This window comes from Arvicola amphibius, chromosome 3, assembly GCF_903992535.2.
Source record: "Arvicola amphibius chromosome 3, mArvAmp1.2, whole genome shotgun sequence".
NCBI classification, from domain to species: domain Eukaryota; kingdom Metazoa; phylum Chordata; class Mammalia; order Rodentia; family Cricetidae; genus Arvicola; species Arvicola amphibius.
The window spans coordinates 97,231,838-97,258,985 of record NC_052049.1 but is presented as its reverse complement, the minus strand read 5'-3'; the positions used below and the strand labels follow the sequence as shown (position 1 = coordinate 97,258,985).

Here is a 27,148-nt window from a genome sequence, read left to right as displayed (position 1 = left end):
AGGGAGACAATGATAACTAAAGGACATGGAGTGATTCCTATGTGTCAAGCACATGCAGTGAATACTTTTATATAGTTTGCAGTCCGGGCTATGATGTATGGCCTAGCTTCTCACTTCGGAACTGAAATACTGATTTCCCAAGCTGCTCCATGTCTTGCCTGTTCAGACCTTCTTGGGGACAGGGGAAGTTGTCTGCATCTTATGTTATGTTCCATTGATTGCCTCACTGAATGAATTTGTTCAGTCAACAAGTAATTCTCATATACTTTGTGCCAGTCACCATTCTGTGTGCAAGGAAGGGTACAGCACTAAGTAAGCAGGTAGAGTCTTCCTCAAGGGATTTATGAGTTCAAAGAGGAAAACCAGTTAAGCTGGAGAGTTGGTTCCAGGATTAGGAGCACTTGCTGAAAACCCAGGTTCCGTTCCCAGCACCAACATGTTGGCTCTCATAATCAGTGACTCCAGTTCTGGGGGATCTGATGCTCTTTTCTGACCTTTGTGGGCACACTTGAGGTACACATGCAGGCAAGCACCCCCCCCACACACACACACACACATACACACAAGAATTATCTAAAAGTGTCAGGAAACACTTCCTTGGTAAAGATGGTGAGAAAATAAGACACAATGATATGGTGTATGAAGGAGACAGAAGTATTTTAAAAGCAAAGGGTGATGATATATAATGTAACATCAACAAGCCTCCCTGCTTCTCAAAAGACTATCTTGGGATGCTAATGAGTTCTGATTTCTACTTATGTAAGAGAAGCTAAATGTTCAAAGTTAAATGTTGCTATATCCTACCTCCTTCACGTGGGGAGCTGCAGTGATAAGCACTCACACTAGGAAATGTGAACTCTGATCAAGATCTGCAATTATTTAACTATGCCGGACAGCAAGGTAAGGGCCATCATTTTATTTCTTTTCTTCTCCTTCAGATTTTGAGACAGGGTCTCACGAGGTGGCCTTGGCTGGTAGTCATTTGTTTTCAATCTGACTTGATTGATTAGTTATGTGAAAGAAGTAACAGCATTAATAGTTGCCAAATGTTTTGCTCTTAGGACCCACTGACACATGAAAATATCTCTGCAGACTTCTACAACTGAGGAACGTACATCTCAGCACCTGCTGTAGCAGGAGTTTCACCACACAGCTTGATTGCAACATATAGGGAAATCACAGAGTGATGCACTGGAAACTTCTTTCTTGTTGGCTGGCTAGCTTTTTGAGTGCCAGGAGGTGATACACAGGCTACTGGGAGTGGTACTGGGGGTAGCGGGGAGGAAGGTAGAAGCAAGCTCATTCTGATTTGGATGCACATCATCAAAAGAGGACAGAAAGAGTGTAAGAGCAGGAAGATAGAAGGAAGAGCTGAAAAACGTCCCTTGCCAGGCATAACATAATCATTGCAATCAGGAATCATCAAAGCAGCTCCAGTTACTTGCTCTGGCCCTGCATACGATGGTCTGTCGACAATCGATGAGGCATTAGGGAGAACCACGTGGTTCCTAACACTCCCTACTAAACTACTAGTGACTGATAGATCTGGGGAGAAGGAGTCATTGTCTTCAGTTGCTTATCTACTGGTGAGTCTATCTGGCTCCAGTGGGTAGTTCCAAACGCATGGTCACAGAGACAGCTCTGGTTAAACTGGTGGGTCACAAGCTAAAAAACTAGGCAGGAATGTGGGAAAGAGATTTGTAGGTAGGAGGGGAGGCTGAAAGGAATGCGAGGGAAATGAGAGAGGACTGTGAGTGAAAGCAAACAGAAGGCATTATACATATGTATGAAATTATCAGAGAACAAATTTAATTAATAATTTAAAAATTTAGTTGAATGTCATAAAAATATTTTACCTGATTATTCCTGTACAAATAGAGTAAATCTATTGCTCATTAACATAGGCATGCATTTCCACAGAAAGTGAGTTTCCCAAAACAAAATTCAGTGGGAAAAGTTTGGGTAGATATCTTCAGTATGTAATAGAAGAGTCAAGTGTGGTGACCCACGCCTGTGATCCTGGAACTTGAAAGGTAAGACAGTGGGATCTTAAGTTGGAGATCAGCCTGGGCCACACAGAGAAAAACCCAGTGTTAATGCCCCCACCTTATAAAGAAAAAGGTTAAAAGAAGGCAATCAGACCCCATATTCTATACTGAATGTTTATTAACTAAATAAATGTATTTGGCCTTTATATTTAAACCTATAAAGAAAACATAAGTCTTCCACAGAGATGTAGTTAGAAAAATAAAGCCTTTAATGACATTTTCCAATAATCGTGAATATTCTTTGTTATCTGCTGAATATCAATAAGATATAGGTTCTTAACGATCAATTTAAATGTAGAATCCAAAACCACACCAGTCAAAAGTTTGGACTCCACAACTTAAAAATGCATAAATGGTTGTGTGCTTCCCATTGTGGGTGGTCACCACCCACCCATTCAAGTAGAGGGATGGAAGTTTTGCCTTTCTCCCTGAAAGCTGCAGGTGGGAGTTTCCTCTGACCATTTGGACTCAAACCATTGACTCTCCTGGTCCTCAGGCTTCAGACTTGAACTAGAATTTCCAGGATCAATTCTCCTGGCCCTTAAGCACTAAAAGTTCTGATTGGAACAATTCTTGAGCTCTTTTGGGTCTCTGGTTCACTGATGACGGATTTAGGGACATCTCAGTCTCCGTAATCACATGGATCAAGACTTATATATTTTTAAATGTTTGGTGTGTGTGTTTGTGTGTGTGTGTGTGTATGTGTGTGTGTGTGTGTGTCTGTGTATGTGTGTGTGCATATGTTGAGGTCAGAGTACAACTTTAGTTTCTCTCCTACCATGTGGGATAAGGATCTGAACTTATCAAGATGCCAGGTTTTGCATCAGTGAGCCATTCTAGACAAGTCAGTTCTCTCTCTCTCTCTCTCTCTCTCTCTCTCTCTCTCTCTCTCTCTCTGATATGAAGATACACATACACAGCTGTACATCACATAACAATGAGAATGCAAAGAATTCTTCACAGTGCAAACAAATACGATGGTTGTATTTATATAGATCTAGATGGTGTTGTATAGGGAGTTCACCTAATCAGGAGAGGCAGTAACTACCATATGTGTGGGAATGCTGATGATGTGGCACAGCATGCTTAAAAAAATAGTAAATAGTTTTAAGTAAGAGCTCTAAAATACAGTGGTAAGAATACTATACAAAGCCCATAATCTAGTTCCAAAATTACTCATAAACTTAAAATGATAAACTTATACCATTAAATGTTTTATATTACACATAATTGCGTGTGCCATGCTTCCACGGGACTGTTTATATCAGCATCTCAATCTATTACATTTTGGCATAGGTATGTATAACTATATACACGCAACTAGATATTAGGAATTGTCTAACTCCTTTACAGTTTTTAAGATTATGATCACTGATCTAAACATTGTGTAATGTATAACTTTATGCATGCATCTTTTATTGCATATGCATATCATATTATCTATGTATATATGCCATATATATTCTAATGGAGAACCTTGAATAATAAATAAACCCATTTTTGCTCCATGTACCATTTTGGAACATTAGTATTAATAACATACATCATCTTTGGCGAGGGAGACAATTAGACTATCAAATTGTGACACATCTCATTTCAGAACTTTTATTGTTTTGAGAGTCAGGATCTTGTGTAGCACAGGTTGACCTTGGGCTCATTGTAGGGCTGAGGGTGACCCTCTGCTTTTGCTGCCCAGGTGGCTAGAATTACAGGTGTGTACAAGTTTTAAAAAACCACATATATTAACAGTTACATTTATTAATGGCATCACCAATCATATCTGAAAGTCTTTAGGGGCTGGGGAGATGAATTGGCAGGCAAAGCATTTGCCGATAATAAACAGCTATAAGAACAAAAACACATAAAAGAGCCGGGCGAGCTTGGCGATCATCTGCAGTCCAGGCTCCCAAGAGACCGCTTCCGAGCAAGCCGCCTGGCTTGACTTGCGGGAATTAACTAGTTCTGGGTTCAGTGGAAGACCCTGACACAGAAAAATAAAGTGGCGAGTGATCAAATATACCACCTGACTTCAGCCTTAGGCTTACACACACATAGGCACGCATGTTCACATGCACCTTTTCTCACACATAAGCCAGCACCTGTGTGAACATGCACACACACGAACATTTGCACCTTGTACACATACACATGCTAAAAGAAAAGGAAGTCTTTAGGGCCTCGGAACTTGGTAATGTTCATGTAATCAAATATAAGACATCTTTGCGTTTCCAGATCAAGTTTTGGTAAAATGCTGTCAGTTGTTTTTCTCCAAGTTGCCAGCCTTGTCTTTCGCTTTTAGGAGTTTTTCTTTTTTTCTCTTTTTTTTTTGGCCAAACCTGAGGCAAAATAAACATAGCCAATCTATCAGCTGTTCTTTGCAATGCTCATGCTAGTTTAGAACAAAGCTGACTACTTCAGCTGGTAACTCAATCCAGTGAGAGAACATTCTCTTGAGAAAACATTGCACTCGGTGCTGTGGCCTTACTTCTACATCATCTCAGAACGTGCACGACCACGGCTCCACCAGTTAAGATATAACACAGTCTTCCACTGCCTCCAAACCAGCAGCACAATTACCAAATGAAACTGCATTTTTCTCACCTACGAGCAGCAGCTGTTAGTAGAGCTTGGAGCCCAACCTCATTATCTGAGTTCCTATCATGAGGCCCAATACTGTTCTCCCACCATTGGGACAAACTGAGAATGGTAACCCTCCCTTGAACCACTGGAAAGAGTTTGGGCCTTATCAATAGGAATAATTCATTTGACCTCACAGACCCATCTGAGGGGATCTTGTGTGATTCCCAGAGGCAAATGAATCTTACTTTGAGAGCCACCGCTAAAACCAGCACTTCAGACACCGAGCTGACAGCAGAAAGATGTATGCCGGCTGAAGACAAGTGAAATTTCAACAGCGAAAATTGATGACTGAGACGCTGACAGCAAGGAAGAAAAAGGAAAAACTATAAAAAGTGGACACATGAATTCAAAAGCGTATCAACTCGAGGCTATCTTTTGTAGAAGCCAATAACCATGCACGTCAATAGCTCTGCAGAGTATCCCGCAATGCAGCTTGACGCAATAAGCATTGTTCATAAAGATGACCTTGAGTCATTTAAATAAGGTTACAAAATATCAAATCTACTATATTAAAGAAGCCCAGGAAGGTAAAGATGCCTCTTGGGAAAAATTCCTTAGACTGAGTTAGATAGCAATAATTGAAATGTTACATATGACTTTGGGCTTCTATTTAGATATTTACTTGTGTGGACTGGCTCGTTTAATGATGGATAGCCAGAGATCTCAGTAATTAAAGAAGAGCCCATGAATTTAGGCAGAATTGCCCGTACCACTTTACAGATGGAAAGTGGCACCGAGTGTGATTATTGAGGAGTCGGAGGGAACTGATACCAAAAGAATCACAATAACAAAGCATAACCTGGGCTGAGATACTGTGAAAGGAATGTTTAGTTCTGAAGAACAGATCTTATCATCCCTTAACTATCTAGAGTAATGAGAGTCTGTTTGGACCCTCATGATATGACTGTGGTCTGAGCCTCTGGGTAGCTCAGGACTTGGAGGTCTCCATGAAGACTAAGGCAGGATGGCAGTTAGCACTTACCACATCCAGGAAGGGGAGAGGGCATAAGCATTAAGGTGACCACTAATGGCCAGGGATATAATCAATCTTGCTGATTAAATGAAGATGTCTATAAAACCTCAAACACACTGGGCTTGTGAATTTCCAGACATGTGAACATATGCAGAGGCTCTTTGGAAGACTGGAGAGCACACAAGTTCCCGACCCTTTATCCTGTAACATACCCCATGAACCTCTCTCGTCTGTGTCTTTCATACTCTCTGCTATAGCAAATGTGTAAGTCTGAGTAAATGCGTGGTGTTTCCATGAACTTTGTGAGAAAAGTACTTAAACTCAAGGAATAGGTAGGTAGAGTTCCAATTTACAGACAGGCAGAGGTAGAGATGACTATCACACATGACTAAGGTTTAAAAAGGGTGGGGGACAGCCTTATGTCTGAGCCCCTAACCTGCAGGATCTACACCTAAATTAGAAGGCATGCCATGCTGCTGGGTTGTTGGTGGGGAGGAATACACACACCGTTTGGTGATTAGAGGTGAAGTGTTGAAGTATTTGGTGTTCTGCTATTAACTGTGTAAAAGGAAGACAGGTATTCATTCAGGGACATTCCGCATGAACCCAGCTCATCAGTCATGCTGAGCTTCAAGCTCGTTGTGTTGGAAAGGAGATGGTGGCTTATAATATCTAAATAATGCAGTAAGGTCTACTTCCTGGTGAGCGGCTCCTTGTTAGGGGCCTTGAGAGCAGGTCCCTTAGCCATGAACTGCATGAGAACACATCTCTAATCACATTACGTCATAGCCATCCTAAATGGAGAGCAGACTGGCTCCAACATCCACGATGGTATATTTAAATTGCCTGACCCATTTCTTAGGCAAATGTGAAACTCATAGCCCTGAAGTCAATTTATACAGACCCGGGTGTCGGGTGACCATGCTCAGATAATTAACTTTCAATGGAAAGCAGAAGGCATGGTTGTATGTAGGACCTGCCTCTGAAGGTCATGTAGGGAAACAAAAATGGTGAAATTCCCAGACCAGCGAAGAAAGCAGAGGTATCAATAATACCACAAGCGTTCTCCACTGGCGGCTGTGACGTGATGCTTGTCTGAATTCACAGTCATTAAAGAACTTTTCCCAGTATCAATTATCTGGATTTACCAAGTTAAAAAATATCCACTTATCCAGATCAATGAAGCCAGAACTTTAGGAGATTTGACTTGTGTTATCTGCATAATTGCCTCAACTTTTCCCACATAATTTCTGTGTAAATATAATTTTCAAGTTTCACTTTGAAGAGCTCATTAACATCTCCAACCCACGTCAGCTCATTTCCTCCCCTCCATTTTGTCCCCTGAAGCAAAATCTCTTTGGCCAGCACAAATGTTCCCTCAATCTTTGTTTCCTACCTCTTGAACTCACACTAGGGAGCCATGGCCATTATCACACACTCAAAACAATCCTGCTTCCAATTTCCAAGCCTAGAGCTGGTTCCAAACAGTTCTACCACACACTGTAGGGAAGACAGGGCTTTGGAAGTGCAGTCCCCACTAGCCCCGGCTTTGTTAAGGAGCAAGGGAGAGTCTTGGGTTTCTCCTGAAAGGGCCATGGAGCACCTAGGGTCTAACAAGTATCTGTTGACCTTCCTCTATTATACTTTCAAAGCCAAGTAATGTCAGTCAGGTGTACCTGTCTGAGGCCCGCTCTGCCATACTGTTGATGTACTGGGGAAGTCAGCCTTAAAAATCCTGGGTTTGCTACCAGCCAAGCTACCACTTGGACTAGGTAAGTGACTCCTAAGCTTCGCTGACCTGTGTCATCTTAGGGTTTCTATCACTGGGATAAAACACCATGGCCAAAAGCAACTAAAGGAGGAAAGAGTTGACTTCATTTTACAGCTTCTAAGCCCATCTTTAAGCCAGGACAAGAATTCAGGGCACAAACCTGGAGGCAGGAACTGGAACAAAGGTCATGAGGGAGTGTTGCTTACTGGATTGCCCCTTGTGGCTTTCCAATAGCACTCAGGACCGGCAGAACAAGCGGCACACTGCTCAGTGTGAGCAGGGTCCTCCCACGTTGATCGTCAAGCAAGAACATGTACCACAGGCCTCTCCATAAACCAGTGCAGCAGGACGTTCTGTTAACTGAAGTTATCTCTTCTAAAATGACTCTCAGAACTCACATCAGCGAGGACTTCTGCCACCAGATCCCAGCCTCCTGGCCTTGCTTATGACACCAGATGACTCGGTGCCCTCTAGCATTATGCATGTACTTCTTTGTTTATTGCCTGATCCCACCCCAGGGCAAATACTTGTTTTTTTATCTCTGTGTGTCTAATGTTCAGAATAAGACAGGTATATTATAGTCACTCTACAATAGTGTTAAGTGAGTCAGTGAATAAATAAATACCCTTCCACTTTAATCAAATATCCTTTCCCCATTATTTATCATTTTAATGGTTCTTAATTTTTTAAAAATGTATTTATTTTTTGATCTTAGAAGATACGTCACTGATTAACAAAATGATACCTGTTTTTATAGTCGTTAATGTTTTTATTAGAAAATTTTGTTCATGTATATAATACATTCTGATTACTCTCTGTCTTACTTTTGCTTACCTGCCAAGCCCCTGCCAGCCCCCTTCTTCCCTACAAACCTCTTCCCCACATTCATGACTGATCTTTTTATATAATGTCCCGCAGAGTTGAACCTGGGCCCTCTGTGGGACCATGGTAGGCTCACTAGTGAGTCCACAGATGATTACTGTGTCTTGTCCTCTCTCCCAGAATCCATTCATTGCCAGAACATTTTCCCAGAATACCATTAACAGTTCAGTAGCGCATGGTAGACCCTATGGGCCCCAGGCCCACCCCAGCTGACTGTTAGAAGGGCTCAGCTTTCGTGGGCACAGTGCAGATACTGAGTTCACAATTGCATGACCACCTGGAGCTCAGAATATGACATTTTATAGCCTCTCTCTTCTGGGTCTTGAATCCTTTCTGCTCCATCTTTTGAAAAAAACCAAGGAGCCTTAAGAGTGTGGTGTGAATGTCTTGTTAAGGGCTAGGCCCCACTTAAGAGTCTGGTATTAATGTCTTGTTAAGGGCTAGCCCCCACCCATCCTCTATTCTCAGCATCCTATGCAGCCATGGGGCTTGTTATTCTCTTCCCATCAGTGTGAAGACAGGCTTCCCTGATGATGGTTGGGAGCAGCATTTGTCCATGGATGTAAACATAGACATTCAGAAAGTGACTGGATGCCATGTCGGTTTGGCTCAGCAGCAGTGGTAAGGTCCTCCTTAAGGCCTACGGCCTCCTCAGCCATGGCTTTTTCACAGGGTTTCTAGTACCAGGCATGAGTTCCCTCTTGTGGATAAACATCTCAATTTGTTAACAGTGAATTAGCCATGAGACTTGTGTCTGAATCCTTAAAACCCCTTTCCTGTTACATATTTAATAAGTGAGCATATTCACTGGAAAAGATCCAAGCAGTGAAGTAGTGACTATTCAAAACGACTCAGAACTTCTCTTCCAATTCCCTTCCTCAATCTGTGCCACATCCTAAATGGGCTGCATGTTCCGTGCAGTTGTGCGTCTGAAGACATGCATGTGTGTGTTGACCTCTCTCCCTTACATAAATGAAAATAGTAGAACTTCCATTCTTTTTATATAGAAATTTACATTCATGGAAATCCATGTCTGACTGGGTCTTACTTTCCAGTGTGTGTGTGTGTGTGTGTGTGTGTGTGTGTGTGTGTGTGTGTGAGAGAGAGAGAGAGAGAGACAGAGAGAACATGTGAATGCGCATGGAGACCAGAAGTGTGCATTAGGTATATTCCTCAATTACTTTCAACCTTATATTATGAAACAGAATCTCTCGCTTAACATGGAACTCGTGGATTTGGTAGGGTGGCTGACCAAGGGTTTTGCTTCTTCCCATTCTGGAGTCGCAGGTACATGCCACCATGATAGACTTTCACATAGATGTGAAAGCAGAACTATGCTCCTCAGGTTTGTGTGGCAGGTGATGTACTAACCAAGCAATCTCTTCAGCACCTCTCTCCTTTCTGGGGGCTGGAGAAAAAGCATCCTCTCTTTAAACACCCCCGCCCCATCCCTCTTCTGTGCTGGGGTTCTTTCTATTGCCTTGTTCTCTTAGGCAATAGAATGTTGAGAGTGTTCTCTCAAACGCTCTGCCGTTAAGCTACATCCTTTTGGGAAGGGTCTTACAAAGTTTCTCAAGCTGACAAACTGCTCTGTAGCCCAGGCCGGCCTTGCATTTGGGATGCACTTGCCGTAGCTTCTTGCAGAGTTGGAATGGCAAGTCTGTGTCTCTCAGGCCCAGCCAATGTTTTCCACTTCGGTAATGGGTGGTTTCTTATTTATCTCGATTGCCACAGGCTGTAAGTGTTCCTCTGCACACGCATTTGGTCATTGTGCAGAAATGTCTCTAGAAAGGATTCTTACTGATACCCAGAATTTGACCAGTGCTGCCAGATGCATCAACATCAGGCTTATAATTTCCATTCTCCTCTATGATGCACAAGGAAGCCTGTCTTCCAGGTTCTCTGAACTACATGGTACTGGCTCCTTTAACTCTGCCAAACTCATTGCTGTGAAATTATCTTTCGACTGTAGTTTGTCATCTGTTGATGTCCAGCAAAACCTGTATCTTTTTACCCTATTGCCCATTTGTATGTTCCCACTACATATTATGTATTTCCTGTATATTTGCCCATTTCTACTGTTGAGTTGTTTCGTATTCTTTTACTAGAAATATTTATATATTTTGTGTATCATCCATTTTCCTTTATAGATATTAGACATATTTTCTTTTAGAGATGTATGCCTTTTAATTTCATTATAAGTGTCTTTCTCTGTAATAAGTTTTTTTAACATTGCCAAATCTGTCAACCTTTTCTTTGATAACTTCGGCACTTTGAGTCTTCCTAAAGTTATTTCCAAACTCAAGGTTATAAAAATATCGTATATCATTTTTAATGCTCTTTCATTTTTATGTTTAACTCCTTTTGGAATTCACTTTGAAATCTTCCAAGTATTCATTTTTTAATAAAACCAAATTCCTTCCTTCTCATTGCTAACCTACACATGTTTCCAGAATTGAGAAAACAAAGGCAGTAGCCGGCCTTTGGAGGCACCCAGGTCAGCGCTCCACATGTCAGTCTTTCTTATGATTGTAAATCAGAAATCAGCTTGTGTCAGCTTGCATCCACTTGCAGTTACTTGGAGAGCTACGGTCTGACACTCTCAAGTACCCGGCATCTCCTTCTTTGTGTACATCCAGGGAGTATCACACAGAAGACCACGGCGCAGAGAGGCTCAGTGGAAGAAAGCCCAAGTGGGCGCATAAACACCAAACCTTTTCTTAAGCCTGGTCAATACCTGTTGGGATGAAGAGTAGCTTTTAAATGGAAAACACCGAAAGAACCAATTAGTACTTCATCCTGAATCAGCTGCACAGGAGCAGTTGCTCTTGGAGTTCAAGATCTGACTCCTTGCTTGGTGTCTCTGAACACATATGAAAGTCGATGCGGAAGCCGCTGCCAGCAGTGGGCCTGGTGATTTGCCTGGATCTGGATGAATCCCTTCCCTGCTTAGAGAGCATGACCCCGCGAGCACCCAGAGCTGACCCTACCTACCATTGAGCACCCAGAGCTGACCCTACCTACCATTAGTATGCACTTTTCTTTTTCTATTTTAGATCTGATCTTGAACCAAAGAAACTGAGGCAGGTAGTTTTAATTTTGTGCACAAATACATGTATTTTCACAGAGTCTTATTATTATGCAGTGGTTTCAAATCAGAAGAAGGAAGGAAAGCAAAAAGGCTACCTAATATCTTTTCCTTGGTGGGGGAGGGAGAGGGTTGCACAAAACAACAGAAAGGAAAAGATAAGACTATTCTGGGCTAAGGAGTGTAAAACTAAAGGATAATAAAATCGAGTTGATGCAGTTTAAAGACTCCTCATTACCTGGCCTGAGATACAGCACCCATTGTTGCTAGTGACTGGAGATTATTTTTCCGCCTGCAGCTGGCTGATAACAGACTGTCCACTGGGCTGAAGCCTCATTGTTCTGCAAACAGGGCCCTTGCCTTAGATGGAGGCAGGCTTGTCCTAGCCAGCAGAACCAAGCAGCCCTGGCCTTTCCTCTTAAATGGGATTACAAAGACAATTGGAGTTTGCATCACCTGAGAGGCGCTCTGGGACTTCTCCCACTCTCCACCCTCCCTCTCCCTTGACCTAATTTGGATCAAGGTAATTCGGAAAATAAATTGCTGAAGTTTTCTTTTTTTGGGGTGGGGGAGAACAATGTCACATTCGTCAACTTAAAAAGACTCACTCACAGCACAAATTGTCTGCACAACTCCCTTTGCCCCTTAATTATATTCCACCTTGTTTTATTATTTAAAGGCATCCTATGAGTTAAGTGTTTACAGACATTTCAAATGTTGGATTTGGGGGTAGATTTGGACGTGCAGTTTTATGCTCCTGTGTTCGAGGCTGGCACACTGATGCCGGGCAGCCATGGAGAGGGTGTGTACTAGGTTGGCACCCTGGTGCAAGGCAGCCATGGAGAGGGTGTGTACTAGGTTGGCACCCTGGTGCCCAGCTGCCATGTGGAGGATGCTCAAGGGAGAACATCCAGACCGGGGAAGTGAACTTTCTTCTCTCATTCCCTAAGGTAACAATGCAGGAAAGGGGTTTCTCGGTCAGGAAGAAAGGGAGCCAAGTGCTACAAAATCCTAGAGACTGCAGCCTCTTGCAGTCGTGTATTATGTGCTATGAAACTAACAGAGAATCGAGAACACTGAATTCAAATCCAGCCCCTTTTATTGGCTCTTCAGCCTGCTTCCAAAAGTAGGAGTTCTGACAACTCAGAGGCCAGATGCCTGGTGTCAAGATTTAGCAAACTAGACTAGATGAATGTAAAGAACCTTGTGAGGGTCCACATCTACAAACCCACAATGTTGCCTAACCCTGACCACTGGTTCAGAGAACGTGGTCTTTAGTCTGGACAAAGCTGCTGTTCACATCTGGGCTGTTGGGTCCAGCATCTTACTGTAGTATTCCTTCTGTTTGTTCCCGGGACATTTCATTTCTAGATTGCTGACAATTTTCTGGCTGTCTTACCTCAGTTTTTACAGATGCTTATTGCTTTTGTGTCAACTGAAATGACTCTTAAAATCCTGCATCCCCCTTTGACCAAAGTATGTGCCTTTTCTTTCCCTGTATAATCAAGCTAATTATAAAGAGGTGAATACTTTCGATTATACTCCCTTATTTTCTGATAATAGTGTAACTAAAAATGTACCTAAATGTACCATTGCTAAGTTTTGACATAAAATGTTGTTTGCCATGTTTTGTTTTGTTTTGCTTTACTCAATACACAGTTTTTTTTAGAAGTACTAAAACATCTTACCACGATATCGAGCATTTGCAGTTGTTAAACCATAACTACAAAAACAATTATTTAATTCAATGTTGAAAATCTTTAGACTTTTAGGGGGGATTGATTATATTAGACAAGCCTCCTAAGTATCCCAAAGTAGCATTGATTAAGGCAATTTCAGGTTAATCTTTCTACCGAAGCATCTCTTCACTGTTCTCTCTCTCTCTCTCTCTCTCTCTCTCTCTCTCTCTCTCTCTCTCTCTCTCTCTCTCTCTCTCTCTCTCTCTCTGTGTGTGTGTGTGTGTGTGTGTCTGTCTGTCTGTCTCTGTGTCTGTCTGTCTGTCTGTCTCTGTTTCTGTCTGTCTCTGTATGTGTTTTGTTTTGTTTGACAAGGTTTTTTATGTATAGCTCCAGATTTCCTGGAAACTAACCATGTAGACTAAACACTGGCTCTGAATTTACAGAGACTTGCCTGCCTCTACCTCTCAAGTGCTGGGATTAAAAGCATAAACCTCTACACCTTACAGTTCTAAATAAGTAATTAGGAGATCACTCTGGATTATGTAACGTGCTATATGAACTCCAACAGGAAAGACTCTCCCCTTTTCTAGCAGCTATTTTAGGGGAAGGTATCACATTAAGGTGGGCCATTTTTTGTGCATCTCAAAACTGCATACTCCAGTAGGCACTGCCAGGTCCCCCACATCCAGCATCCAAGATGCTGACGGTTCCAGTCGTGTTCTCATTATACCTTTCCTGAAATTATCTTGTCCCCTGTATTTTATGGAAAACAACTACTATCCTAACCAGTTATAAAGTTGGAGTTTTGGGAGTATTTGTCAGATATTGTTTTCATCTCGCTGGCATTTTCTCGTCAAGCAGACATGCAATTGAATGTGTCTAGCTCAGAGTTTTCCATAAGGCTGTAGCAGGGACTATGGTCATCTCAAGACTTGAGGGTCTGAAGAAATATTTGAATCGGCTCTTTCAAAGGGTTGGGCATTAGTTTCACAGTAGGTAGACATCTTATTGTGGCCGCTTAATTGTCCTTATAACAAGAGGCTGAGCCAGAAACTGTCATGCAATACAGGGCCCCACTTGAATGACACACATTGCTGTAACCTACAGTCCAGCCTAATTCACATGGCTATCGTGGGAGGAGGCTCACCAGGGACCATTTGGGAAGCTGATTATCATAACTTACTAAGCAAATGTCAGCTGTATTCAGGATCTCCTGAAGCCCAGATGAAATCAGCCAGTGACCCTGGCTCTCCTGCGGCTGCAGAGAATGTATCACTCGATGGGAATGCCAGCAAAATGTGAAGGAAGGTTTAGCTGGCACGTGGCTTCTCACCATTATCCTTCACCTCCCCTTTCTTGTTTAAAAGACTGAACAGTGGAGGGGACGCTGAAAGCCCTCCCTTTCCAACTGAAGAAAGCGCTCACAGTCAACATGCAGCCCGGGGATGCTTGCTGCATGTCTTCCTGACGAAAGATGGGTCTCAGCATATGAGCACTATTCCCATATTTCTATTTACTTTCAGGCATTTGCCTTTGATCCAGGAATCTACTGAAACATTTTAAAGTAGTTATTTGTTTGGTGGTCTTGCTTCTATTCCTCGACTTCATGCTCTGTGTTGGCAAGGACAGAATCTTTTCTGTCTTTGGCTCCCCAGCACCTAGCATGCAGTCAGCATAACACACAAACCTGGTGGATGGGTGATTGGTCCTACACACTGTATCTGTATAATCGGCAGTCGAGGGTTAATGCCATCCGGCTCCTGGGAGCACTGCCCACCCCCATGGAAGCCCACCACAGGCTTGCGGTGGGGGAAAGTGCTCTGTAATGAAGTTGTCTTGCATATCTTTTGTAATAATCATCATAGAGAGAGAAAATGAGCATCTCTCTGTAATATTTATATTTCTTAGCAGCAAAGACATTCTCTCCAGTAATTCTGCCCGTAAAAGCAGCAAGGGAGCCGAGAATGTGCAAGTTCTCCATGGTAACTAGGTCACAGCAGCAGGCTGCCTGGCCAGGGCTTTGGAACAGTGGAATAAACACAAGGAAGCAAGCTGTCTGCAGCGGGAGCTGTGCGGGGCAGTGGAGCTTACCCTATCCATCTCCTCCCGCTGGAGCCCACAGCTGCAGCACCTGTGCCCCTTGCATCATCCCGGCAGGGGCACCGGGAGCAGGGCTGATATCCTATCTGTTTCCGGACCTCAGAGTACTGCAGTGACACTGTGTTATCAGATCAACAGGCTACCAAGTGAGGCATCAGCTTCCACGCATGTTTTTGTTTTTTTTTTTTTTTTTTTAAAATGCCTCTTACCCCTTAGCAATGAGGGAGTTTGCTCCCTGTGTTCCTAGGCTGGCAGACCATTTCTTTCAACTGCAAACTGAAGAGCTTGCTCTCTCCACTCAGTTATAGGAAGCGCTACATTAAGCTTCTAGCAAGAGGGAACAGCTATTTCTTACGTGGCAAAGCAAGCCTTCCACTCAGAGCACTCAAGTTCCCATAAAGAACAAGAGGTACCAGACAGCAGCAGTCAAAGTAATGGCCTTTGCCACTGCCCTTCCCAGGGGCAGGATTCTCAGCCTGAGCAAAGCTTTGTGAAAATCAACTTGTAAATTTGTACAATTCATGCAAAGGAGGAGAATTAATTGAAAGGTGGGGGAAAGAGCCCTGGACCATCAGAGGAAACAGAGGCAAGACTTTTTCATGATGTCTTTTAGGAGAGAGCTCATCTCTCAGCCATGTGCGGCTCTGAGGGCCTAATGATGCAGTAGCTAAGAGGATTCATCCTGGGATGGTGGTCCAATCCCTTCCTAGTGGTGGTGCTCAGGAGATCAATTGTGTGCTCCTAGGTGGGCACAACATTATAGACCTAACAAAGAGATTACATTCTGAAAATTGGAACTTCTCTAATGTATCTGAAATCAAGATGTGCAGAGTAGGAAGAATTTGTCTACATTTCAGCAGCTGCTCCCAATTAACCATTCAGAGACTTACTATTAATTATAAATGCCCAACCAATAGCTCACGCTGGTTATTAGCTAGCTCTTACACTTGAAATTAACCCGTATTTCTTATCTACCTTCAGTTACATGACTATTTCTTCTTTCAACACTAAATGTTCATCATTTATCTTGCTTCTCTTTGCCTCTCTTGTGACTCCTGAGACTTTGCCCTTCTTCTTCCCAGCATCCTCTCTGCATATGTACACACATTCACAGTGTACACAGCAGCACAGTCCACAACTATATCAAGGAACACATTAGCAAGAGGTTTTCCGATGTGTTCTCTACTGGTGAAACTCATTCCTGGTGAAACTCATTTCTGACTTTGGTGCCACCTGACTAGAGGAAGAAGTTGCTAGTTGAGTGATAGCAACCATGCCCCTGGGCTGGATTACAGCTGGGTTTCAGCTCACATTCACTGCTGAATCTTCTCTGTCACCCCACTTGGAAATTCTGCTTCATTAAATGCTAAGGGAACTTCTTCCGTTCCTTCAGCCAATAGCCTTTAAGATACCAGCCCACTTGGGCATGGTCTCTTTGGATTGAAAAAGCCGTGGTAGCTGTGTGCTCTCTCTCTTGCTTTGGACTCCACTTCTGGCTACCAGATTCTTTTCCTGGTCGTGCAGAGGGCTGTTGTCTAGGACAGTGATCTGTAAGTTTTTCCTTTAAATAAATAACTCTTTTATTAATCATAATTCCAAATTGGTGTGGGATTATTTTGTGACTTACTCCTTTAATCAAACCCAAACCTTGGGGTCTTTCCTATTCACTGCGTTCCATCTACTCTTGAGGCTCCTGTCTGAGACATTGCTAGCCTGGAGCGTGAACAAAGGACAGTTTTTGAGAGAGCTGTGTACTGAATCTCAAGGCTCAGGAACCTCCAGGACTGTGAGCCAGGTGTGTACGAATCAACAAATTTGTAGATGCACAGGTGTCACAAGGAGGAACTTCGTAACTTGCCTTGCACTCGAAGCACTGAAGAGCAAGTGAGGAATTTACTCATTTGTTGCAAGTAGGACTTCTCCACACTCATAAGTAGAAGCACAAACAACGTGCTTGTCAGAATTTGACTTTGTTGGAGACACGGCCTTCAAAGAGATGATTCTATTAAAAAGAGATAATTAGGGTGGGTCTCTATCTAATGTGACATGGTCTGGGAGCTGGTTCATGAGATGGTCCCACCAACAATTCAGAATAGCTTGTCCCACATCAATTAGCCCATTGCAAATGCTTTTACAGAAATTCCCAACTTGACTGAGGCAATTCATTATTGAGGAGGTTCTAGGTTGTGTCAAGCTGAAAAAACAAAAGACCAAACATGGCACTCATGTGTGATGTGATACCTGCCATGATTCAAAATTGCATTGTAAATAGCAGATTTATATAGAGAACTTCCTGTCCATGACTGTTCAAGAGAGACTGACAGACATATCAGTCTGTGTGGCCCTGTGCAAACACTTTAACCTGCTAAGGTCTCAGCTTTCTTCTTTTTAAAGTGAGCGAATTAACCATAAACTTCTTGAAGATGCGCAAATTCCTTAAAGTGACCTGGCAAGACTTAGGGTCAATGCGCATGTATTTTCAGGCAGTGACAGTTTACCCATGGGCAGTGCCCTGGAGGATGATACAGCCTACTGACATTTCAGCCACCTCGGTTCATCAAGTACAATGTGCGGTCAATGACAGATTACCCTGCAGACGCAATCTCAGAATGAGTCCTCCTTGTTAAAGGACTGAGAACTGGGTGAGACGCATTCATGCTTACACTCAGGCCTCTTAAACACTTACAAAAACAGCTCAATCCACAGAATCATCTTCAAACTTGGAAGGAACTTAGAAGTCATTTGGCTTTTCTCAATCGTTTCACTACTAAATACCTTTTTAAAAATATTATCACCATAAATCCTGTTTTCTGAAATATTCTTTTGCCTACCAATTAACTTATATTTACTTTTTCAACATTATTATTGAACTCTGGCATCTTCTTAATCTCGGTGTTCATTATGCTGAAATATAATTTAACTAAGAGATGTAGCTGACCAATTTTGTATTAAAAAATTTAATTAACTTTATTATAAAAACTTGGAAGGGAAAACATCCATTATGGACTCGGAGAAGCTTTTCAATTTTCAAAGTTTTGCTCTCTGGCCACCCACTTGTACCCTGTGGGTGAAGGTCTTCAAATAGGGATGCTGAAAACAAACAACATGAACCCAGGTTGCAATCGGGGCCAAATCCCTAGAGCAAGGTGGGAGTCTCTTGCCCTCCACCCAGCACCTCTATCCACGTCCTCTTCCTACTGAAGTGCAAGATTTGCTGCAGATGGATTGAAGGGTACAGTTGTATTATGTACTCCTCCAGGACAGAGGCAATAGATGGTCCCCACCCTTCCCTTTCAGATTAGATGAGTCCCGGACTCACGGAGATGAGAATTAACCACACTTGGAGCTTTAGAATGAGTGAGGATTACTACTTCTAACTCAAAGTTAGAAAACTATGAAACAAGATAGCACAATGGAAGTACAGAATATAGAAGGCCCAGAACATAGGAAATCTCAAGAGGTGGGCTATATAATGACGATGGCAAGAAGGAATATGAGAAGGATTGGCAAGAAGAGAATGGCAGAGATGCAGAAGGAGATTCACCCTAACACTTCATTGCCTTAAGTTGCTCATGGAGTCATTTGCATAGCAATTCCTACCAGTCCTCGTAGAAGATTTAGGAGCCAGACTAGATGAATGGGGTTCTTTTTTAAAAAAAAAATATTTATTTATTATGTATACAATATTCTGTCTGTATGCCTGCAGGACAGAAGAGGGCACCAGACCTCATTACAGATGGTTATGAGCCACCATGTGGTTGCTGGAAATTGAACTCAGGACCTTTGGAAGAGCAGGCAATGCTCTTAACCTCTGAGCCATCTCTCCAGCCCCATGAATGGAGTTCTTAAAGATGGAAAGCAGTAATCAATCCTAAACCTATTCATGGCCCATGCTGACCCTGATCCATATGTTTTCCATTGAATGACTCAGTAGAAAATTGTTGATCATGGTGGGTAATGTCTATTCTGCCTTGTCTTCAGCCACTGGTCTTGCTGTCACATTTGGGAGTCTGGATAGGGACTGTAGAGGTATCTCAGTGGGTATGGACTCTCACCACTAAGGCTGATAACCCAACTCTAATCCCAGGAATTCACATGGTAGAAGGACAGAACCAACTCCCACAATTGTCTTCTGACTTCCACAGATGTGCCAAGACACATACAGGTACACACACACACACACACACACACACACACACACTGATTAGAAAGCTAAAAGTAAGCAATCCATCACCCACCAGTGAATAAATACAATGCTTGGCTTGGCTGAGAAGAATCCAAACTTGGCTGGAAGAAATATGAGCCAGTAATTAAATCTTAATAAAAATAAAGGCCCACTCATCAGCTGACCATATTATCAAAAATGTTTGTTTTTGACTAAGAGTTCTCAGGAGCACAGTGAAACAACATATGTGGAACTGGCTCTCAAAGCCATGCTTCAGGAAGGCTGTCCAGGTTGATCTGAGAAGGGGCATCTCTGGGGGAATGGCCACTTTCACTCCAGGAAATGAAAGTGAATGATGCCCTCTGGTGCATGACAAGCGACTTCCTGTAATCACTTCATTAACAAGCCTTCATCACAAGGCATGGCTGAGGAGCACGCTTACACATCTCCCCAAGCTGCTGCGTGCGGTAAAGGGTTCAGTTATTTCTGCTTCTTTGTTTGCATGGTAGTTAAATTATATACAATAAAATGCACGGACAGTAAGCATCTGCTGTGAAGAGTTTTGACAAGTGTAAACATTCATGGAACTACTGTTTCAGTCACTCTATGACAATTTGCTTTCTACCACCCCCGCGAGAGGATGACTTCCACCCACTAGACTGTTTCTGTCTCTATCTCAAGGCAAGTGCCAAGTCAATTTCTATTGTCTGAGCAAGTTTCGATATCTTAGAACATTATATTAATGAAATCATATAATATGTAATTTCATTTTCCTTAACGTATAATACTTTTTGGAGTTTTTTTTCCATTTTGTGTACGAACATAGGTATTTTCTTTTTACTTCAGGATATTAATTCCACAGGGTGAACTTAGCATATATTGTCTATCCAACCTAGGATGAAGGTCATTTTCACAGGTTTATTCATGATTATTAGAAATAAAAGAATTTTATATTTATCTGTAGATAGATTTATTTCTCCCAAATTAATAAAAGTGTCAAGTGGATCTATCAGAATATGGGTGTGCAGTGAGACTCTTACAACCTGCTAAGTCACTCTCAATGAGTGTGCCCTTCTTTTGCACACACAGCAGGGAGTCATCAGCCAATGACAGTCTCAGTTGCTCTAGGCCCTCATCAACAAGTAGTTGTATGTACTGAGCTGCAATGTAGGTATGGATTCCATTTGGATTAGCACAGCCAAGTAATCCTGAGCCCCAGATATTTGGAACTAGAAGCGCTTATCAGGTTTGGGATTAATTTTTAATAATAATTTACTTATTTTTAGCCTCTTAACAACCCCTAATTTGAACATCAAAGTCCAGAATAGCCACAAAGTCCACGGCAACTTTTCTGAGCACTTCCAGATTTCCTGGCAGTTTGGAGTTTAGATTTCTGGGTCAGGATGCTCAGTCTGTACTCACAAAAGGCTGGTGCTTAGGGTCTCCTACTGCAGCAAAAGTGACTATCCTCACATGTTGTGCAATTGCAGGGGTAGCCTCAGTGCGGTGGGTCCTGGGGTGGGTCCCAGTCCCCTCCCCACCTTGCAAAAAGGTGCTTAGAACTACCCACACCAGCTCTCGACAATGATAAAATTCTGCCACTATGATTCTGGTGAGCCGAGAGGATAGGGAAAGCATCAAAGCAATAAAATTCCTTCATTGTGGAAAAAAAAAACCTTGCATTTTAAACATAAGAACAGATTTTTAAATCCACATTTTTATAGTCCTTCATAAAATGATTCCATACTCAAAGAAGTTTAGAATGTGCTTAGATGTCTCCCTCTCTTGGTGCTTACAAGGCACATTATCCCATGCCAACAGCAGCAAAATCCTGCGCCAGCAGCCACATTTACGTTTATTTAAGACATTGTTTTCCCAATTTATTTATTTATTTCCTAAGCATCCTTTTCTTGCCATGTATCACCTAACAGTGTCCTTTCCACATAACATATTTCGGGAAATGTTGGTGTAAACATCGCCAGCGGGCTGAATGTCAGCTTTATTAGTTTCGGTCATTTTAGTAAAATGTAACCAAGAGGCGCCTATGAAATAAACATATTTTTTAGAGATTAAAATTTGGGTGATAACTTGTTTTTCTCTTCTTTACAACAAGCCCACTGGACAGAGGCCAAATCTAATTCAATGCTTGTTGAATTCCATTGCATATTAATGGCACTCAGTAAACATTAATTATTAGTGGTGGTTGAATAAATGATCATGGTAATAATGATCACAATAATACTGTTTTTCCAACTTTGCCATAAACCAAAACAGCTGAGAGAAATCTTGAGACAGGCTGTAAAAACCCAAACACAGCTGGGCTCTCTTATCTTCAATGGGAATCTTTTTACCCTGAAACAAACAGCAAGTTACCACTTAGAGAAAAGCAGTCTGCATTGGGTCACTGGGAGGCCATTGCTCAACCCATCACATGGGGGAATGACAAATGCAACTTCCAGAATGTCCCAAGTGTGATTATGAAAGTCTTAAGGAGTCCCCTGTGTGCGACTTCCTTATCATTCCCTAGCCCCCCAGGTCAGTCTGTGACTGTGGCCTATCACCTACTATAATAGTTAATATACCCATGGGCCCATCTCTCTCTAGTCAACCATCTGTTTCTGCAGCCATTCAATATGTGTTTATGAGAACTGATTTTTTTTTTAATCAGGCTCTGGACAGAAAGGTCTGGGCAGCTGGGGACCAAAGATGCAGTTCCTGTCTTCCTACAACTGACTTTTTGCTGAGTGATACACCTTACTCTCTTCTCTGGTGGCTTCCGGTCTCCCCTCTCCCGTCCTGTAGGCTTGTATACATTCTAGATTCTATTCCAGACCCAGTATTGAGTTCTACCAAGAAGTACTTCCTAATCATTCCCATACTAGCCAGATAGAGTCAGAGCAAAGGCAGTTTAGTCTTGCCCTGTGGTTACCAAGGGCACTGGATAAAACCCAGGCTCCCAGGCTTCTGTGAGGAGTGTGTGTGTGTGTGTGTGTGTGTGTGTGTGTTGGGGAGGGGTCTCTTAATTAGCTCACACCTGCCTTTTAAGTATCAGCCCCTACTGTTTTAACCTTAGCATTTGAAGCCCCAGACTCTCTGGATTTGCCCTACCATAAGCCTTTACAAATGCTTAAGCTGCTTTTTTTTTTTTTTTTTTTTTTCTAGGGCCTCTTGACCAGGAAATTGTGTGCTCTTTCTAAGAGCCCTTGTGAAAATATTATGACTCTGTGAAACACTCTTTGACCACCTCTAAGCATATAGGCAAAGTGAATCAAGGGGCAGAATCCACAGTGCTTTTTTTTTTCTCACCTCCCTTATCCACTTTCTTCTGCTACAGTGTAAACTCTTTTTGCCATATTCAGGAGTGCTTTAAAACAAGCAGTGAGTCCTACCCATCACCCCCTCTGCACTTGGAAGAAAACAACCTCCTGGTTTTCCTCTCCTCTGCCTAGAACTGAGGTGGGCTGTTTTCGGAGGATGGGCATGCTTCATCCACATGTTAAGTCTTAAGATGCTGCAGAGGGCAGTGACATTCCTGGATGTCACGGCTGTTGATACACCAGTGACTTCCGTGCTTAAGCCTTCAGCTCTGGCCTTTTCTCTGAAAAGTACAGTCTCTCAGGTCTAAAGATTTATTTCATGCTTTCCCCTGTGTGGTACATCTCTTGTTAATGTGACTAAGTAACTGAGGGAAACAACGTAAGCGAAGCTGGTTTTATTCTGCCTCCTGGGTCAGGAATGCAGTCCATCATGACAGGCAAGAGAAGAAATGGGCGTGGCTCATATAGGAACAGGATGTTGTTGGTGACATTGTCAGTCAGGGAGCAGAGGACTCAGACTGTAACAGAGGCTTGAATATAACTGTGACCTCTCACCCTGGCAACACCTCCAGAAAGCTGTGCCTCTTGTCTCTTCTATCTCAGTAGGAATCACTGCCAGGCAACCAGAAGGTGAAACCTGGAGCCTCAGACTAATCCTTGATTCCGTAGTTTCTCTCACAACCCACAGCCAATGTGTTGGCAAATTCTAGCTTTGTCTTTCAAATATCTGTTAGAATCAACTATCTGTCAGTATACCCTTGCTTTCCATTGCCTCAGTCCATCCCGCCTCTCATGCTAACCACCATAGCACTGCCTGTCTCCCACCTTGCTCCCCACTGTCTAACAAGGCCTAGGGACTAAGGATTTCAGTGCAAAAATTTTTTAAGTCTCTCTCTGCTGTTCTCAACCCATAATTAGATCCACTTCCCACTTCTGCATGAACGCCTTCCTTCAGCTCATCCCTGACTTGGGTCTCATCTGTTGTCTTCCTCTCATTGTAGCCTCCTAGCCTTTTGCTTGAGCATGCTCTTTGTTCAGATTCCGTGGGGATTTCTTCTCCTGGATCTCACTCTCTTTAGACATCTATTTGGTGTCCTACTTCATGCCATTGAGAACTCTGCTCAAATATTATTTCTTCAAGGGCATCTCCAACAACGGTATGTAGACTGTAAATATACCGACTCCTAGTTTCTCTTGGTATTTTTCATTTACACCATTAACCACTCTCTGAAATGATACTATGCATTCAGTTTATTCTGTGGTTCATTCATTCATTTACTCAATTGGGTATGTGTTGAGCCCCTTTGAGTGAGGCACTTCTCACAGGCTTGAGTCCATACCCATCTTCACAGCACATAGAGGTCTTGACAATGAAGAGCTCACATTCTGATAGAGCAAGGTACATCAGAACTGCTGTAGAGAATAAATAAATTATGTGCTAGGCATGGTGGGTACTTGAAATTAAACACGGCACATAAAGGAGATCGAGAATGCAGGCAGGGCAGACAGTGGATGCTTTATGGGTAAATAGAGATACAGGAGGCTATGAGGGTGTGATCCAATCACACAGCCATGGAGAGAAGGGAGCAGTGGTAGGAGGCTGCAGCCGACAGATAGGGCCATGATCTTAATGATAAATCTTAAACAAGGACAAGGGAGGGTAGCAGGAGGTCTAAGTCAGGACACATTGGTAGCCAGGCCACATGAGTCTTAAGGATAGTCAGAGTTAGAACTTGACTCTGAGGAAGGGGGTCACCTAAGGCAAGGCAGGGTTCCACTTCCACATCTAAGGTTTGATTTTGGCATTGAAGGACCTGAGAGCAGAAACAGAGATGACAACTGAAAAGCCCCAGCAAAGCTCCAAGAAAGAATTTCACAACCTGTGCTGAAGAGGTGATGGAGAGGCAGTGAGACTGGTAAATTCCAAATATATTCCAAATGCAGAATCAGCAGGGTTTGCTGACAGTGGTAGCTTAGGGAAGGACAGATGGAATGTAGTTCTATTAGTTTTTTTTTGTTGAACAACTGAAAGAATAGACTGTGTACTTCTAAGATGGGCTACAGTAAGTGAGGAATTTGCTAAGAAGGACCCGAGAAATCAACGGCTGGTTGTGTGCCACACCCCGTGTGAGATGGATGCTTTGGCTGTTTAGTGGAAAATGTCAAACTTTTGAGTATTGGATTGGAGTCCAGGGAAAAGGTTTGCACACCATCAGCATGTAAGTGGCATTTAAGACCATATTATGGGATTGACTCATTGTCTTTGCATTATAGGAGAGGTCAGGAACTCCATATGCATAAGTCTATTTCTAATTTTCATACTTAAAGAACATTGCCATTGATAGGCATTTAGAATAACTGGGTGCAGTAGTGAACAGCACACAGTGTATAGCTATTGTTGAACTAGAAGATGCTTCTAGGCAAAGCTCTACAGCATCTGACATACAGCAGCTTCTCAGTAAATACTAGAGGGCTGATTGTCAGATAGATTAAGCATCATCCACCAGGGAGCTGATGGCTCATGCTTTGGATCAAAGCAGAGGACAATATGAGAAGGTTTCTTTCTCTTTCTCTTGCAGGCTAGAAAGTGTCATGTTGGAATCTCTGCACGAAGCTGGTAGATACGAAGTTGGACTTACTGATGATTTGGGCTTTCATGTAGAAGCACAGTTAGAGAAAGATGCCATCTCCTTGTTTATGGAGGGCACAGAGAATAGGCTCAAAGATAACCAAGAGCGAGGCCTTGGAAAAGACACAGATCCTTCATCTTCCCTCTATCCAGGAAACTTCTGGAATGCTCGTCCCTCCTTCCAGCCAAGAAAGAATAAGTATATTTTCTTAAAGGAAACCCATTTTCAGGGCTGATGCTATGGGGTTCAACATAAGTATTCTAGAAGCATTCCAATATCTTGTCCTCTGACTATTTCCTCCTCTAGTTTTTAATTAAAACTGCCTTCATCCTCTGTCTCCTTGCCCACATCCCTTCCTAGTTTCCTAGTTCCCCTTCCAGTACTGTGTCTGCTTGCATGCCTCGCTTTTTTGAATTCCCATCTCTTTGTTCAAAAAGGCCCCCAAAAAGGAGACAGGAGAAAACACATATATAGTATCCCACTGGGAGAGAACAGAAGAAAAAGAATTGCCAATTTTGAAGAGCCTTTCCCTTTTTTATTGCAATGTTTTGTGCCTGCCCATATCAAATCTTTAAAAGATATACCACCATTAATAATACATAGTTTGCTTTGTTCAATTCAATTTTACCCTGATCCAAGGGCTTGGAATGCAAGGCCTGGGGCTTGTTTATCCCGTGCTGCAGAAATCGCAGGGTGAATGTTCCTACTCTCTTTTGCTGCTCTCCTGCTTTGCTCCCGTGTTTTCCTGGTGCAAAACAATTTGTGGTGGTTGTGGGAGCCCTGGCAGAGGGGTCTAGGTGAGCCATTTCCCAGCTGTTGCCAGCTGTGCTCCCTATGGGGGGCTTCTCCCTGTGGTAAGGCCTTTGGCAGGTTGCCAGGCCTCCTGTCTTGTCATGCTTTCTTATGACACTTGCTGTGGTCACCTCAGAGCCAAGGAAGCACGACGTCTGGTCCTAGGTCGTTTCCAAACCCAAAAAGTTGTTCTCAATGGTATCTCTGTGGACATAAGAAGGGCAAGAGCCACTGAGGGGTGTTGGATTGGATTGCCATCCTATATAGCCTTATAAAGCATGCACGCCCACCTCTCGGGCTACCACTTATAATAAAACTGCCTAATGGTAGCTCTTTAAAAATAGATACCTTTTCCTGCCCTCAGCAGTGCTCATGGAGTTGGGCATTTTAAAAAAAAGTAAGAAACAAAGTTTGTTTTTGTGCACAGAGTGAGTTCAAGTAAAAGCCGATCTTATGTATTTCATTTTCTTCTCTCTTTGACAGCAGAAGAAAAACAGGGATTTCTTCCCTCCCTTGCCTGTGTTCTTTCCCTTCCTGTCTCTTTCCAGATTGATGTCGGTGAAACCCTAATAATTTTCTAAGAAAATGGTTCCGCATGAGGGACAGAGACAAAAACCTCAATGACTGGAATAGACAGTCAGCAGAAGGGAAGGGAGGGGGCAAGCGAGCGCTTTGTCTTGGAAGATTTCCACACTTTTTCTGACAAGTAATTTAAATCCATGCTGGAAAAGAAGGCTATTCTGTAGGAGGATTCTAGCCATATAGCAAATAATTGGTATTTTTTTTTTTTTTTGTAGACCTTCTCTTCATCTTCCTCTGGATATACATCAGACCAGAAGTGGTCCTGTGGGAATCAGACATGGTGCTCTGTAACTTCTCAAGATACTCAGGGTTTTTCTTTACAATGAACAACAACAACAATCTCTGATAAAAGAAATAAGAGACTCTGAACTAGTTTACTTCGAATACAAGCAGTCTCTACTTTTGAGATTGAAGCTCACCACCCAAAGGACTAGGTTTCTAATACAAGGGAATTTTTTCTTTTGACCACTGTGAATGATTG

At 42.6% G+C, this 27,148-nt stretch overlaps 1 protein-coding gene across 3 annotated transcripts in view; it reads right to left on the bottom strand.

Annotated features, from left to right (window-relative positions):
* Positions 1 to 27,148, bottom strand: part of Opcml (opioid binding protein/cell adhesion molecule like) — a 517,106-nt gene that overhangs the window by 39,063 nt on the left and 450,895 nt on the right. The window lies entirely within an intron of this gene.